The sequence below is a fragment of the Schistocerca cancellata genome, chromosome 4, assembly GCF_023864275.1.
Source record: "Schistocerca cancellata isolate TAMUIC-IGC-003103 chromosome 4, iqSchCanc2.1, whole genome shotgun sequence".
Taxonomy (NCBI): Eukaryota; Metazoa; Arthropoda; class Insecta; order Orthoptera; family Acrididae; genus Schistocerca; species Schistocerca cancellata.
Genome location: NC_064629.1, coordinates 44,542,379 through 44,558,486, shown reverse-complemented (window position 1 = coordinate 44,558,486; position 16,108 = coordinate 44,542,379). Strand labels below are relative to the sequence as shown.

The 16,108-nt window shown below is 36.5% G+C and overlaps 1 protein-coding gene across 5 annotated transcripts in view; it reads right to left on the bottom strand.

Annotated features, from left to right (window-relative positions):
- The window catches only part of LOC126183319 (sarcolemmal membrane-associated protein-like), a 285,047-nt gene extending 270,601 nt beyond the window's left edge, over positions 1-14,446 (bottom strand). For all 5 annotated transcript variants that reach the window (XR_007536720.1, XM_049925175.1, XM_049925177.1 and 2 more), the window contains exon 1: positions 14,336-14,446. The gene's annotated coding sequence lies outside the window, so the exon portion shown is untranslated. The remainder of the gene's footprint in view (positions 1-14,335) is intronic.
- Between the last annotated feature and the right edge of the window lie 1,662 nt (positions 14,447-16,108).

Here is a 16,108-nt window from a genome sequence, read left to right as displayed (position 1 = left end):
AGTGACTGGATGGAAGCCTTTGACCCGCTTACCGATTTTATGTAAGACCAGAATTTCCTCGGGTTTTTAGCAAGATCTTTTGCTAAGGTATGACGGTGGTAGTGGTTGAATGCTTCACGCATTCTCTCAACCAAATATATAGTGTAATGTTCGAAAGCAATATGAAATGGAATGAGCATATAAAGATGGTAGTAGGGAAGGCTATGTGGGCAGTAAAATAACTGATTATGGCTGAAGTTGAGAGGTATAAAATGCAGACTGACCATGGCAAGAAGTGGGTTTCTGAAAAAGAGAAATTTGTTAACATTTAAATATAGGTTGAATGTTAGGAAAAGGTATCTGTCTGGAGTGTAGCCTTTCACTGAAGTGAAATGTGGACGATTCACATTTTAGCCAAGAAGGAGCCGAAGCTTTTGAAATAGGGTGCTCAAGAAGAATGCTGAAGATTAGATGGGTAGATCATATAACAAATAAGGACATACTGAATAGAACTGCAGAGAAAAGAAATTTGTGGCATAACTTGATTAAAAGAAGGGATTAGTTGATAGGGCACTTTCTGAGACATCAAGGGACCACTAGTTTAGTACTGGAAGGAAGTGGGGGAGGGGTGAAATTGTAGAGGGAGACCAGGAGATGAACACAGTGAGCAGGCACAACAGGATGTAGGTTCCAGGAGTTATTTTGAGATGAAGAGGCTTGCACACGATTAAGTAGCACGGAGAGCTGCATCAAATCAGTCTTCAGACTGAAGACAACAACAAAAATAAAAATAAGAACAACAGCACTGAACTACTGAGGTGGGCATTAATACTTAAATTAAATGTATCCAAAGCCACTGATCCTCAAATAGGAACTATTCACCTAGTGGGGTTCTGAGAGCCCTCGCTTCCATAAAATTAATGGCTTACTGCTGAGTGCATATATGAAGTGGCTTGGTGCCTCAACAACATTGATATTTTCGTTGCATATAACCTCATACAAATGTCAATGTTCTGTGGGTAAAAATATTTTAGCAATGTGGGATGCACTTTCTGGAAAACCCTTTATTTGCTATACCAAAACAAGTTCATGTTATGAAATTTCATTTTCATTGGAGTTTTAGTGTGAAAGGGAACACGAAATAAACATACAGTGAAATTACCTTTATTTGTCAATGTTGTTGTTCCCTAATTGCCCCCAAAATATTACACAGTATATTTCACTCTTCAACAAGAACACCCACTATGGAACCATTTTACCACTGATATCAATTTACTGTCACTACAAAAAATTGCTATTTTATGTTGTTAATATGGAGCACATCATAATAAGCATTACCATCATGTTGACTCCTTCACGTAACTTCCATTGACAAAATTTCAAGTTTGGATTTTCCTCTCCTTAGTAAGTGAATATAACATACACTTTTGTGACAACCATGAAACAAACACTTTCTTTCGTAAAGCAACTAATGAAACAACAATGCCTCAAATATTTCAGGATATAACAGTCAGCATGAATTATTACCACAAATAATCGTTCAGAAAGGTTGAAACTGCTATACAATGAATATGTCGTGATAATTTATTCAGCACAAGCTTTCACCTTGACTGTTCATCTTTCTGAACATGCCTCAAGACCCAGTTCAAACTTTCATTTTCATGTTTCCTCCTATCATTTCCAGACACAACAACCAAACACTATAGAACATCTGGCTGTAGTGTCTGGTCACCATAAGAGGCATCATCAATGACTATGAGAGTTTGAATCAGGCCTGCAGGCACACTCAGATAGCATAGCAGTTAAAATGAGTGCTCATAATAAGGAGGACATGCTAATCAAGAGCTGTCTGTACAAATTTTCATCCACACATATTCTTCAAGTGTAACACAATCAAGACAGAATATGCCAAATTAAACAAAACTCTGAAATGTATCATGAGGAAATGAAAAGATTGAATGAAATTTTGACACAAGTATCATCATTTTTTTTTTCTTGTGCCTCTGTCCCACAACTCTGTGGGGTTGGTTGGTTACTATTTGATTTGGCATAATTAATTTAAGAGGTGACCAGAGGCCCTCCCCTGTTACCACCTCATTAACACCCCTGGGGAAGAATACCATTATCTGTGAGTAGTGTTACCCATGTGAAAGTGTGCAAACTGTTTCCAAACCATGTAACAGATGTGGGACTTTGGTACCAGCCCAGCATTCACCTAGCCTGATGTGGAAAACCATCTAAAGACACCACATCCAGGCTGACCAGCACACCATCCACTAAAAAGTGGATTCAATCCACATCCCAAATCCCGCAAATAGCACGCTAACACACATGGCTATCCAGGAGGGTTGAAAATATTTCAAGTATGAAGAAACAAAACAGATACTTAAGATGGATTGGCATCGCATGTAATCAGTTAATGGGAGTTGGAATACACTATCCCAACAATGTCAAATTTAGTGACTCGGCTTCCCTGTATTTCAGGAATCACTTAGCCATTGACATGAAACTTTTACAGGACATTAAACTGTATGTTCTGAGTCTGCTGAACTACAATAATTGCATTCCAGCCACTACTTCCAGAAACACAATTTTTTAATTACACGGTTAAAATCTTGTGTACTTTGCTGTACGTTATCCTAAATAATTTTAATTGTACATAACATTATGTTGTTCTTTTAGTTCAGTAGACTCAGAATATGTGTTATTACTCCCTGAAAATTTGAATACCCTACTCGAAGTGGTTTCCGAGATTTAGAGAAAAATGCAACAGAAAACTTAAGTTTTCAGGAATGGCTTCTAAAGTGTCAAAAGTCTAACACACTAAATATATGCTCATTTTATTTATTTTTCGCCACTCAGAAGCACCATACTGTATATCATCCTCTTGATCGTGTTCAAGTTTTTTCTTCTTTCTGGACTCCTTAGTGGCCAACTGTGCTATAAAAACTCTTGCTTTATCAATGCAAACCTTGTCCATATATTAAAGTTCTCTGATGCAGTTTGCTACAGGATTAATCCCATATGTTGTAGCACTTTCACCCTACCAATGCTACCATCATTAAAAGCAATAACAGCATCACTGACCCCACACTTTAGTGTCTTCATTCCAACAAAAACATTTTTTGTTAAGCAAGTCCAAATAAGATTATTGAATGACTCATTGGGATTTTGAGTCTGACCATGCAAACACTTCTTAAGTAATTCAGGATTTGCCAGGTCTCTGTAAATAGTTTTTATGATATCCATGACTGCTGCTGGGATGGAATCTTTATGGCTGTATGGACTGTTTGAGTACTGGGCATTGCAGTAATTGTACCGTAAATTATATCCAGGAGGGCAAAGGTGGTGTACTGGTTTTTCATTAGTTGACAGGCTGTGGAAGAAGGTAGCCCATACTGCCTGTTTAATTTTCAACAAATCCTCAGTATTATTTCTAATGGCCATCCCATAATACTGCTGAAGTCTATCAATAATTTTGTCTGTCAGCCTGCCTCTTATGGTTTTACCATCAGAAAGTTTCTTGTCTCTCAAACTTTGTTTCAACTTCCTCAACCCGGTGCCCATCCTACTCTGGACATGACAAATACATTCCAGTTTTGTGATAATCTTCTCACCATAAGGCTGAGGGGCTACTACATTGTTATATGCTTTTGAGTCTCCATCATCTAAGAACTCTGTGTAAGACACTCCCCTTTCGTTCACAGATCGACTAAAAATGTCAATAGCTGCAGAGGCCTCCATACCACCACTTGTCCCTTCATAATTTCTGTCACAGATATGCCCTTCTTAATTCCCTGATTTACACTTGTAACAATGTTTGGTTAAAATCTGGAAATCTATTACCTTTCCAGTATCCACACTGGTCACCGCAGCAACAGAATTCTTAGAACTGTAGCCACACTTCTGCCAAGTGCCATCAAAAGCTACTGGTATGTCAGTCATACCATCACTTATTTCAACAGCTCTGTTTGCAGCACCCTTCACTGACTCACATGCAACAGATTCCACAGCAGCTCCAATAAATCCTGCATACTTGTCAATTTTACAAGATGGACGTGGCATATTCATCACAGCACACATTGTTTCTGCTGCAGTGTGTCCTTTGCCAATAGCTTTCAATCCATAAAACCACCTAACATTTATTTCAAAATAATTATCTTTACACTTATCAGAATTCCAAAATGAATGAGTATATTTACAACTGGCACAATTAATGGTAAGTTTCCTGGCTAGTCCATTTGATACCTCACTGTCTTCGTGTAAACTAACTGGCTCTCCACATATTTTACAACACTCACATTCACCTAACACCCATGTTAGGATGTGTAAATCTATCAGAATATAACCTAACCTATCATTTACATCACCTTCATTTTGAGAAAACTGTATCACAATGTTTTATTTTAATCTTCGAAGCACTAATGGGTGTTTCTCTAGATACTGCAGAGTTTTTGTGTATTTCATTGTCTAACTTCACACGCCACATGCTGAACACAATGTTTCCCTTTATTTGAAAATCTAATACCATGAAACCCACGTTTCTTAAAAACACTTCGTTTTGGCGTCATACTTTACTTTTTGAGGGATTTAAAAATCTATTCATCACTTTTCCTCGGAAAAACATTAGCACTTCCCACATACAATGCGTGTTTATACTATGAAACAATACGGAACTGCTTTTGACATAATTTAACCTTCATAACACAGCAATCCACAGCCTTCTATATAAACAATTACCAATTTTATTAAATCTTGAAGTAATGCACGTAAAAATTTTAACGTTTTCAACTGGTGTAGATTATATTAAAAAAAAAAAAAAAAAAAAAATACAATACTTCCCATGTGAGTTTATAAGTGATATATACATACAATTTTATTCAGAAAATTGCAAATTTTATAATAAGATAAAAATCCGAAAATGCGAAAAAAAAAAAAAAAAAAATTTCCCGTTCTATTCCCCTTAAGACGACTGATCAGTAACTAACAACAGACAGAAAAATCTAGAAGCATTTTAATATTTTTTTAAAATATCTGTATAGTGCAGGACTTTAATGGAAAATACAGTTAACAATCAAGATAATGTCACTGCAAGAGTGATGCCTGATGTGGCCTATGTAGAAAGGAGAGGCAGCTGGAAATGGTGGATAAAAATGGTTCAAGCTAAAAGCAAAAACTTGAATTATTATTTCTTCATAATGTGGAAGGTCTTTACTAAAATCATTGCCAGGCATATAGAAAAAAAAGAAACATTATATTTTAATTAACCAAAGGAACAAACTAGCTTTTATTAAACTAATGACTTCCAGTCTGTGAACAAAGTTACAGAATGGAATGGAACAATGAGTATAAATTACTTCTCCTAAGATTTACAAATTTTGAAAAAGTTACTGACTCAGCTTTAACAAAATTTATAGTGGCAGCCCTTGAGAAACAAGACACTGATTTAACCTATGTCAGCACACAAGCTAACATATAGCCTACATCACTGCCACAGCTTTAATTAGAATTCTTCAGGATTTTCAAAGCTTTAAAACTGAAAGTGGATTCTAGTAAGGAGGCTCCATGCCATTAAACCTATTCTCAGAACTCCTACACAAGATTTTCAGGTCTGTAATCTTAGAAGAAGAAAAAAGGTGTGTCAATGGAACTTCTATGAATCTCATTTGTTCATCTGATGACATTGCTGTTTGCCTTCAAATATTAATGCAGTAACTCTGTATACCAAGTTTCAAAGCAGGCCTGAAAATTAAATTCAGCAACACTAAGATTATGTGTAAGCAACAAATAGGAAAAAAGTAGTACAAATTAACACTGACATTAATTTATTGAGTTCGGTTTTCAGATTCTGAGCAGCTGAAAACAATGACTATGTGAACAGCAAAAATAAATAAATACATAAACAGAATAGTAAAAATAGCCTGCAGTGCTTTTGGCAAACTACATAGGGTCATTAAAGTGAATGCTGCAATGTGCCTGAAATGAAGTTTACAATAAGTGCCCATTCCCAGTTCCGACATTCAGAAAACACAATGTTATTATGGAGTGAAGTCTTCAGATGTAACTTCAGGCATGCCCCAGGTGTGTTATATGGAAGGTCCATTACTTTTCACAACATTAATAAATAAACTAGTAGACAACATAAAAAATCCATGAGGCTTTCCACGGATGATACTATTGCAATGCTAGAAAACTGTAGCGAAATGCAGGAAGACCCGTAGGGGATCAATGTTCAGGACAGGGAGTGGCAACTTACCATCAACATAAAGAAATGAAACATATTGCAAACACATAGATAGACGGACCTTTTACTGTAATATTACACAATCAATGGAAACTCTTACGTTCATAAAATATAGGGTGGTTAGTGTTAAACTTTCAGTACTCGAGAGGGCCCCATGACAAATGAGTGGTCGACGACAATGAAACTTTGTGGAAATACTTTTAAGAACATGCGGAAGAGAAATAATGAATAAACTCTTGAAAGAAACACATTTTAGTTTCCACATGAGAGGGTAACATCTGTTAATTGTGTACCATATTCATGTACCAAGTTAAAAACATTTATCAACGTGATGACCATCTACATCCATAAAAGCCTGGAACCATATTAGGGTTTGCTCTACTACTGCCCGAAATAATGGTAGACCACGAAATGTTCAGCTGTCATGACACAGTTTGTGCGATGCTTGAAGACTGCACATTGCATCCCGTGTTCTTGGCCTTGGCAACAGTAACTTCAACAATTTGTTGCACAACTGACCGTCTGCACCTCCCACGAACAATTCTCCAATGGTCAGTTAGTCAAATTCCAAATCATGGTTTTCAATACCTGTGCAGAAAGAGAACCTGTCATATTCCATTAATGTATCTAAACTTGCGAATAGCGGCAGCACTGTTGCTGTCGTTTTGATAAAACAGCTTTATGAGTAGCCCTGCTTGCCTTGGTCAGATCCATGTTGATTGCTTGTAACTGTAATGCACACTGATGCTCATGTTTCAACCCTACATTGCTGTGCCAGTACCAGGATTTAATGGTAAGTCACAACATAAATACTACACAATAACAGAAATCCTGCAGTGAACAGTCTGCTCATCATTCCTAAAAATTTTGGTACCATACAGTAAATAGTTTCCTGTACTCATTGGCTCAAATAGCGAAAGTTTAATTATAACCACCCTGTATCTAGAAACACAAGTATGGAGAGATTTGAAGTGGGATGACCCCATAAAATTAATTGCGGGTAACTTAGATGGCAGAGAGATTCAGTAGAAGAATCCCCACGAAGTTTAGTCCATGCACAAAGGAGATAGCTTACAAAATGCTTGTTTGACCAATACTTGAATATTCCTCATCAGTTGGGATCAATGGCAGACAGGACTGATAGACAAAATAGAGAAGATCCAAAGAGCAGTGTGTTTTGTTACAGGTTCACTTAGCAAGCACAAAAGCATCACACAGGCAATCAACCAACTCCAGTGACAGATGCTGCAAGAGGGACATTCTGCAACACTGTTTGGTCTCCTATTAAAGTTCTGAGAGTGGACATTTCTAGAAGTGTCAAACAATATATTGCTTCCTTCTACAAATATCTTTAGAAGAGACCAAAATATAATCAGTGACACCGGTACACAAAGCACCATCCACTATGCACTGGAAGGTGGCTAGAGAAGTATAGAAGTAGATACTTACATCATAGGGTAATGGGTTTCTGGGTTCTGCTTAATATGCCAGGGGGTCCACTACACACAAGGCAACTATACAAGCAGTGGGAGCTGTCAGGGAGGAATGGGCATTTTTTAAGGTTAGAGGGTCTCAGGAAACTACAGAAGGTAGAACTAGCAACAATTAGTATTGTAACTAAACTGTTGTAGCTGTGTTGGGAAACAACCAGCTCCAAGTGCTAACAGGAAGCACTGAAGCTTAAATAATTATGTATGGAAAGATGGCTAAAACTGTAAATAAGTTCAGCTGAAATTTTTGCAAATGACCTAACAGTGTTCAGAATGGATAGATTATATACAGTTGTTGGTGGAGAGTTTGTTGCAGCTAGAAATAGTTTATCTTGCAGTGAAATTGATGTAGATAGTTCCTGTGAGTCAATAATGGTAGAGGTTATACTTGAAAACTGGAATATTTTAATAGTTGGTTCCTTTTACTGAACCCACCCCCCCCCTCCACCACCACCACCACCACCACCACCACCACCACCACCACCAGACTCAGATGGTAAAGTTGTTGAACAGTTCCAAGAAAACTCAAGTCTCATTTCAAACCGGTACCCCACTCAAAGTTATAATTGGTGGTGGCAACTTCAATCTACCCTTGATATGGTGGCAAAAATATATGTTTTAAGTCAGTGGCAGGCACAAAAAAAAAAAAAAATCATCCGAAGATGTACTGAATTCTTTCCCAGGAAATTATTTTCAGCAATTAGTTCAGGAGCCCACTTGAAATTTAAATGGTTAAGAAAATGATGACGAATTCAGGGATTAGAGACGACACGGTGGTTGTAGCAAGACTGAATACCGTTAACATCCAAACATACAAAAAATAAATGCAAAACACATTTATTTAAAAAAGATAAAAATTCGCTTGATGCCTCCTCAAGAGAAAGTCTCCACTTCTTCCACTCTGATTAAGTAACTGTAGACCACATGTGGTTTGGATTCAAAGAAATAGTACTGATGGCAATTGAGAGAAGTACACCAAAGAAATTAAAAAGACATGGTATTAATCCTCCATGGTACACAAAACAACTCAGAACACTGCTGCAGAAGGAACAAAAACAGCATGCCAAATTTTGAAGAACGCAATGCTTTGCTCTTTCACTAATTTCTGGGTTAGTTTAACCAAACAATGAGAAACATTGAATTCATGAACAATTTTTTCTCTTGACCATGAGTCAGGGAGCAAACTTAAAATTTTAACTTTTTCTCTTTAGATGTCACTGAACATTTAATTTTTAATTTCTCTATTAAGCTCAAACATTCAGTGTCAGATGATGCTGGTGGTAGGTTTTTTCTTCTTCTTCTTCTTCTTCTTCTTTAGAAATCTGTATTATAAAAAGCATGATTCCAATTCTCTTCTAATTTTGTCTGAAATTTGTTTTACTTTATTTTCAGTAGTTGCTTTTCTTTTTCTGCTACCTAAATTTATTATTTTTTGAGGCAGGCGATACATGTAACTTCGAACACGCAAAATCCAATAAGCTAATAGCTTCCTCATTAGGAATATAAATGTCATTAACAAGGTTACACGATTCTGGTTGTGGTTTCACAACAAATATTTTTGAGTAACAATTTGGGCACAGGGGATTTCCAGGAGTCACATTACGTTTCACTTGGGAAGCTATTTGACTCTCACATAACAAGGACAAATGTTCCAGTTTTGTTTCCCTCAAACCTTTAGTAATAAGCTTTATATGAACTTTCAGTGGATCACAGCACTTCCTTCCAAAAATGTGGTTGTACTGCAGAATATGTTTCTTCTCATATACACACTGATGTTAAAGAAGAACTTACCCGAAATTTAAACAAAGTTTGTGTAACTTCATCAAAGTCATTGACATTTTTCAAGTTTTTTGAAACTGAACCACAAACTGTGTTGTGACACTTCACTTGCCATCTGTCCGGCAGAGCACTGTTCATCCACGTTATTGCATTCCAGTTAATCTCTCAAAATTAATTAGAAATTACAGACAGAACAAAGCACATAACACACTCTACACTCTCGAAGTATGTACGTCCATTCTAACAGAGGTTTCAGAACAGACTGACTACACCAATGCCACACCTTGCAGTAATGTACTTCTTTATTGACAATAAACAGAAATGGGAATTTTTATTACCATAGAACAAAAGCAAAAGCTCCTATTGTTTAATATTGAATTATTAAAAATGAATAAACTATATGAATGTTGGGTGATAGTGTTCACTAAATTATGTCACAATTAAACTTTATTACAATGAAACAATAAACCATTTAAATAGGCAACAGTCATAAGATCAGTTGTAGAGTAACGTGAATTATTTCCTCATTTTCAAAAATTCATATCTTTGTTCACAGTCAGATATCAATGATGAAAATTTTACAGTGCGCTGCTACCTTATAGGTGTACAAACTGTGCAAAAATCATATTTTTATATACAGTCCCAACTGAGATAACTAATCCCCAAACTTTACAAAAAATGAAAATTTTCAAATTTCAAAAATTCATAAAAAATTGAGGAAACATTTGTAAGTGCTCTTGCTCTATATGAGGCTAGTAGTGTATGATATCTAACTATAGGAAAAAATAGAGTCTCATAAATCACACTCCTTGTTAGTTATTTCTGAGCCTAAAAAGTTGATTTTTGAAAATTTGGATACCAAACATGGGAGGTCATTTTGACTGGTTATTTTTGAATTTAGGGTATTTTGTTTAATAGACAATGTTGTAGAGGACACTTTTCTAAAAACAATCATGTGAACCGCAATGTTTTAACTCAACCCAGTGCAGAGATTTTCAAATTTTCGCTTATGTCTCCAGACTGAAAAATCGTTGCTTGCCAACAAATAAAAATGGCCACCATCCAGTAACTGCGCAAGATAAATGATTTAAAAAACTGTTTTAAACTTCTCAAATATGGGGCAATCACATAGAACAAAATTAAAATTTTTAAAAAATGGTCAAGCAACCATCACTGGACCACTTCATATGGATTGACCCTTTTACTAGTTGTACACATAGAAATTTGAGTTTTTTTTAAGACAGTGTTTACATATTTGAAAACAAGATAAAGTTTTGTATGTATACCTTGTTACCACATGGTGTGGACTTCCTGGATTTTTATGTTATTTAATGCAGACGTTTCATTTCACAGGATATCATTTGCAACCACATAGAACTTAGTGTAGAACAGTTAAACATGTTGTGCGTACACACACACACACACACACACACACACACACACACACACACACACACACACACAACTCCACATAACATCAGTTAATAGCAGGCATAGCCATAACATGCTCAATCGTAAAATTTTGAAGTAAATAACTTTTCTACATTAAGTTCCATATGGCTGCAGATGACACACTGTGAAACAAAACTGCATAAAATAAAATAAAAATCCAGGAAATCCCTATCATGTGATGATGAGGTATATATACAAAAAACTGTTTTTCAAATACGTGAATACTGTCTTAAAAACTCAAATTTGTGTGTGTTTAAGTAGTAACAACCATTTTTCCTGTTTTAAAGAAAGATAATAAAAAAGCCACTGATGATGCTAAACTTCAGTGAAACATGTATGGGAAATAAAAAGAAAAATTATGTTTTGTTGAAGGCAGACCCTCTCCAAAAACAAAAGGATAATTATTATTTCCAAGAGGAAGTCTTACACATGCCTAACTACAAAAAAAATGAAGTATTTGTCAATGAATAACATTTAATTGATGACATTGCAGTTTCTCTTCAACTACTAATGGAATAACTTTATAGATAAACTCTGAAAATTAAATAATACTAAAATTACATTCAAACAACAAACAGAAAAAGTAAGCACAATGTAAGAGTCCTTCCCATAAAGCGAGGTGCATTCGATAACTCTTCATAAAAAATTCGGCTACTTTTAAAACAGCCCATAATTAGTGACATAAAAATTCAGTGCATCACAAACAATATGATTCTCATAAACTCACGAAAAATGGGCATGTAATGCCTAACATTTACACTTATTACTTCAGCACAGGCCATTGTTACATCCTTATTTTGTAAACTTTCACCGATTAATCACATTAGATATTGTAAACTTTAAAATTATTATTCAGTCAGCAGAGAAGAGTACATTTTGCTTTTCTTTCACATAGTGGAACACAAGAAATGCTGTTAACGTTATCCCAACTTAACAGTTCATATGGGCAGCTCAAGTGACCAAAATAAAATGTGAATCACTATGAGCATAGCACAATTAACTCTAATTTTTTTGTTGCAATAAAAACTATGTTTTTACTTTTGTTGTGCAACTATCAAACTAATTATTTTCTTCAACATATATTTCTTTCGAGACAGCACAAGACTAATGTTTTATTATCTTGGCTTAGTAAATGCACCTATGACACTAACAATACTTCCACATTTTTGAGAGAAAGGACTGTCATTCTGAAACAAAGATTCTTGATATATCCAAATACTACCTGTGACGACCCCACTAACAACAGAAAGATGTAAGTTCAATTGATGGTATTTATTTACTCTCACCATCCCCCCCCCCCCCCCCCCAAACACTGAATTGTAGTTACTCAGCAAGATTTTTTTTTTATTCTCATAGCTACTTTCATCATCATTAAAAGTAAGAAATCTACCATTTGGAAGATTTTATATATATCACACACATTTTTTGTTCAGATGTTACAACACACGAAAAATAAAGTTGAATTTACAATTGTAATCTGATACTTGTACATCTGAAACTTCATTTTAACACCCACTGTTGTCATGCCATCTCTGATCACCCTCTTTCTTCACAAGAACATTTACCACAGAAAGTTTTTGGTTTTCACCTGGAAATTTCGCCTGTCTCAATAGGCAAGAATGGCTAAGGGTAAGCTATAACAAAAACAGCACTAATGCTCGTGTCCTACTGATGAAAAACAAGAGACATTTAAGAGAGTATTGAAATATATTGCCCACACAGCCCTGTGCAAGACAGGCACTTTTTCAAACATCTAGTTGAAAATCTGTAGCAAACATCACCCTTAAAAACCTGAGCTGCTAATATGTCCATAGGTTCACAAAGTTTCTAGATAAATTCCATCAGCATTACTGCCAACTATCAACAGAGCTACATAGAAACAATGGTGCATTACAATGTGCAGAGCATATGTCGTAAACTCATGCCCTCCATTAGAGGGGAGTGCAGAATTACTAAAAACCTCCAGATAACAACAACAACAACAACAACAACAACAACATACAACTGCTTCAGGCAAATACAGGTCAAGTTGCACATGCATTTGAAGATGAAAACTGCATTACAAAATATGCAGCTAAATATTATTGTGTGTAGCAATAAAAACATTTAGAGGGTTTATATCACCCAATATGATGACTGGTTGTTCCAATTTTTGTCTTTATAGCACATCAAATATGTACAATGTTTTCCGGAAGGTTATGTAGATATACAGTATGTTAACAGATTTCCTAATTCCATAACAAATAAAAGCAGCAAAGTTATCACCAACCTGATGTTAGGTTTAACAGACAGGTTCCACAGGAAGTGATAAGCCACCGCTTTTCTCTCCCCTGTGAATTGTCTTATCGAATGACACCCACAGCAATTCTGTACTCTGAACAGCTGGATTTGTTGTCTGACTCTGATCCATACTAAAAACACACACACACACACACACACACACACACACACACACACACACACACACACACAAAATCTCTGTGTGTGTGTGTGTGTGAGAGAGAGAGAGAGAGAGAGAGAGAGAGAGAGAGAGAGAGAGAGAGAGATATTAATTCATACTTTTATAATAACAATGTTTCTGAATGTTTTCAGAGTGTCCAGTACTTGAAATGTTGTCATACGTTTTAATTTTCGTATAATCAAAAAAGCAATCGTTGAGACAAATATGCCACATTACATACTGAAGGATACATTGAAATCTAAACATACCTTTTTACAAAAATATGGCGCCTTTTGCAACAACATCCCATCAACTGTGACAGCAAATTTTGTTAGTATGGATATTAATCACTGGAGGCTCAAGTCACTATTAGCAAGAACTAATGTTGCACAACACACAAATAATCATGCAACACTTGAAACAGACCACTTCACGAACAGTCACAAGCATTGGTTTTTGTAAAACACCTAGGCCTTTGCTGTTGACAGCTACACACATCCTACAAGCATGACCAAATAGCGAAGAACATCAGACCTACGTAATTTCTACCAATTGTGTCGTATTGTAACAGCACAGTACGTTCATTATACCGATATGCGACACATATTCGATCATAAAGTGAGCTATCAGGGCCGTGTCCCGTCCAACATTAATGATAAACAAATCACACAACAGCTGCACCGAAATACAGCATGACAACTAATGCAAATACACAAGCGACGTCTCTCTGGGGCCTGTGTGTATGCTTACTGCATATCAAACCCTATGATCGGTTAATTTGCTCTGGAAACTATAGTTTCACCCAGATTCCATACTTAGATCTGGTCAGGGAAAGCGCATCTGTTTTCATTAACAATGTAGGAATTCGTACCAAATACAATACACGCGCAGCAAAAGATTCGCTGCATGACTGATACTTCTAATTGCAGCAGTGATCTAATTTGTACTCACAGTGCAAAAACATCCACAGAATTTGTTCCAATTCGATAGGGACTCAAAACTGTTTTCGTCGTACAGCCATCTTGGTGTGTTAAATTCACATTCTTTGAATATCGATGTTGTTGATAGCTATTGCCACTGCGACTAGCGCCAAAGACATTTAATGAAAACTGTTGGATGTTGAGAAATATTTTGTACACATTTTTCACGGACATATTCCTCTACCTAGCAATAAGCAACGTCGCACATCGCGAAATATTACAATCAGTTAAAATCCATCTGCGAGGGAGACGCCCTTGGACAATGAAAATGCGAAAAGAATACGTACCATTGAAGTTTCTCGCGATAAGAAATGAGAAGGAGTGATCAGAACGTACTTTAAATAATTTTTTTATAGCCAGGATCGTGTTCAGAACTGATTTGTATTGACCAGTTTCAAAAAGTAAGACTGTCATCCTGAAGATGAGCTTGGGTATAAAAAAAATCCTTAAAGAATATATATGTCTATAAACACACGGTTTCTTCCCTTAGGCCGTATGTAGTATAGGTGACGTTTTCATACTGTGGCTATAATCGTCATACACAGGGGTTCGTCAAAAATATGGTAACTCCGTGGAAATTCCGTTCTTGAATAGAAATGCAGATGCCAGCCGAGCCTGCAGGTTGTGCTGTTGATTCTGACCACATACGGCACCTGTGAAATGGCCTCCATAGGTTGCGAGTGTCAGTCGTAGTCAGAACAGTGTTTTTTTTCATTCTTAGTGCGTAATGTTGGAGCGAAGTGGTTTCGAACGTGGGCAGAATTAATGGTATTATTATGGTGGATGCTTCTGCATCCAAGCTAGCCAAAGTATTTGGTATTACAAGAGACACCGTACTGAATACTTTTACCACATACAGGGAAAGTGGGAGAAACATCAGGACGAAGGTGTGTCGTGTGTGGTGAGTCATTGTGGCAGATAGTCATTGAAGATGACTGTCATGAAAAATAACAACTGCAAAAGTCACTGGAACACTGAATGTCCCACTAGCGAATCCTGTCAGCACCAAAACAACACTAAAGAATCAGGAAATTTCTAGGCTATCTGAATTTTCAAAACTACTCATTATTGACCCAAATGACTGTAAAGAAGGGTATGGTGCAGAAGCCATAAAACTTGGAGCAATGGAAGAAGCTCTATTGGTTGGATCAGTCTTGTTTCGCAACGTTATGTATATTGAAGGTGGAGGGGGGAGAGACGAGAGGAAAGAGAAGAAACTATTAATGTCTCCTGCATCAGGACTTTATGCAGAATCAGTGACAACGAGTGAAAATGTGTGCTGGATTCGAACCTGGGATGTCCTGCTTACTAGGCAGTTGCATTAACCACTGTGCCACCCAGACACAGTGATTATCGTAACTCAGTTATATGAATGTTCTTTTGGGCACGTCCAAAAGAACAGACACCACACATTCGTATCACTGTTTCATGTATTTAAAATTTGTGGCTGATTTTACATCTGAAGACTGAAACATTAAGGGGGTTCAGTGATGATTTGGACAGCCATATTGTGGTATTCCATGGGCCCCATGATTTCTCTGCAAGGTCCCATTACTACAAAGGATTATGTGGCACTTCAGACTGATCACATCCATCCCAATGCATAGTGTTTGTTCCCCAATGGTGAGGCTGTGATGCAAGAAAGCTCTTCACACAGCTTACATAATACAGAACGGATGAGGATGAATTACTGCATCTTTCCTGGCCACCACAAGATCACCAGATCTCAATATTATTGAGTCGT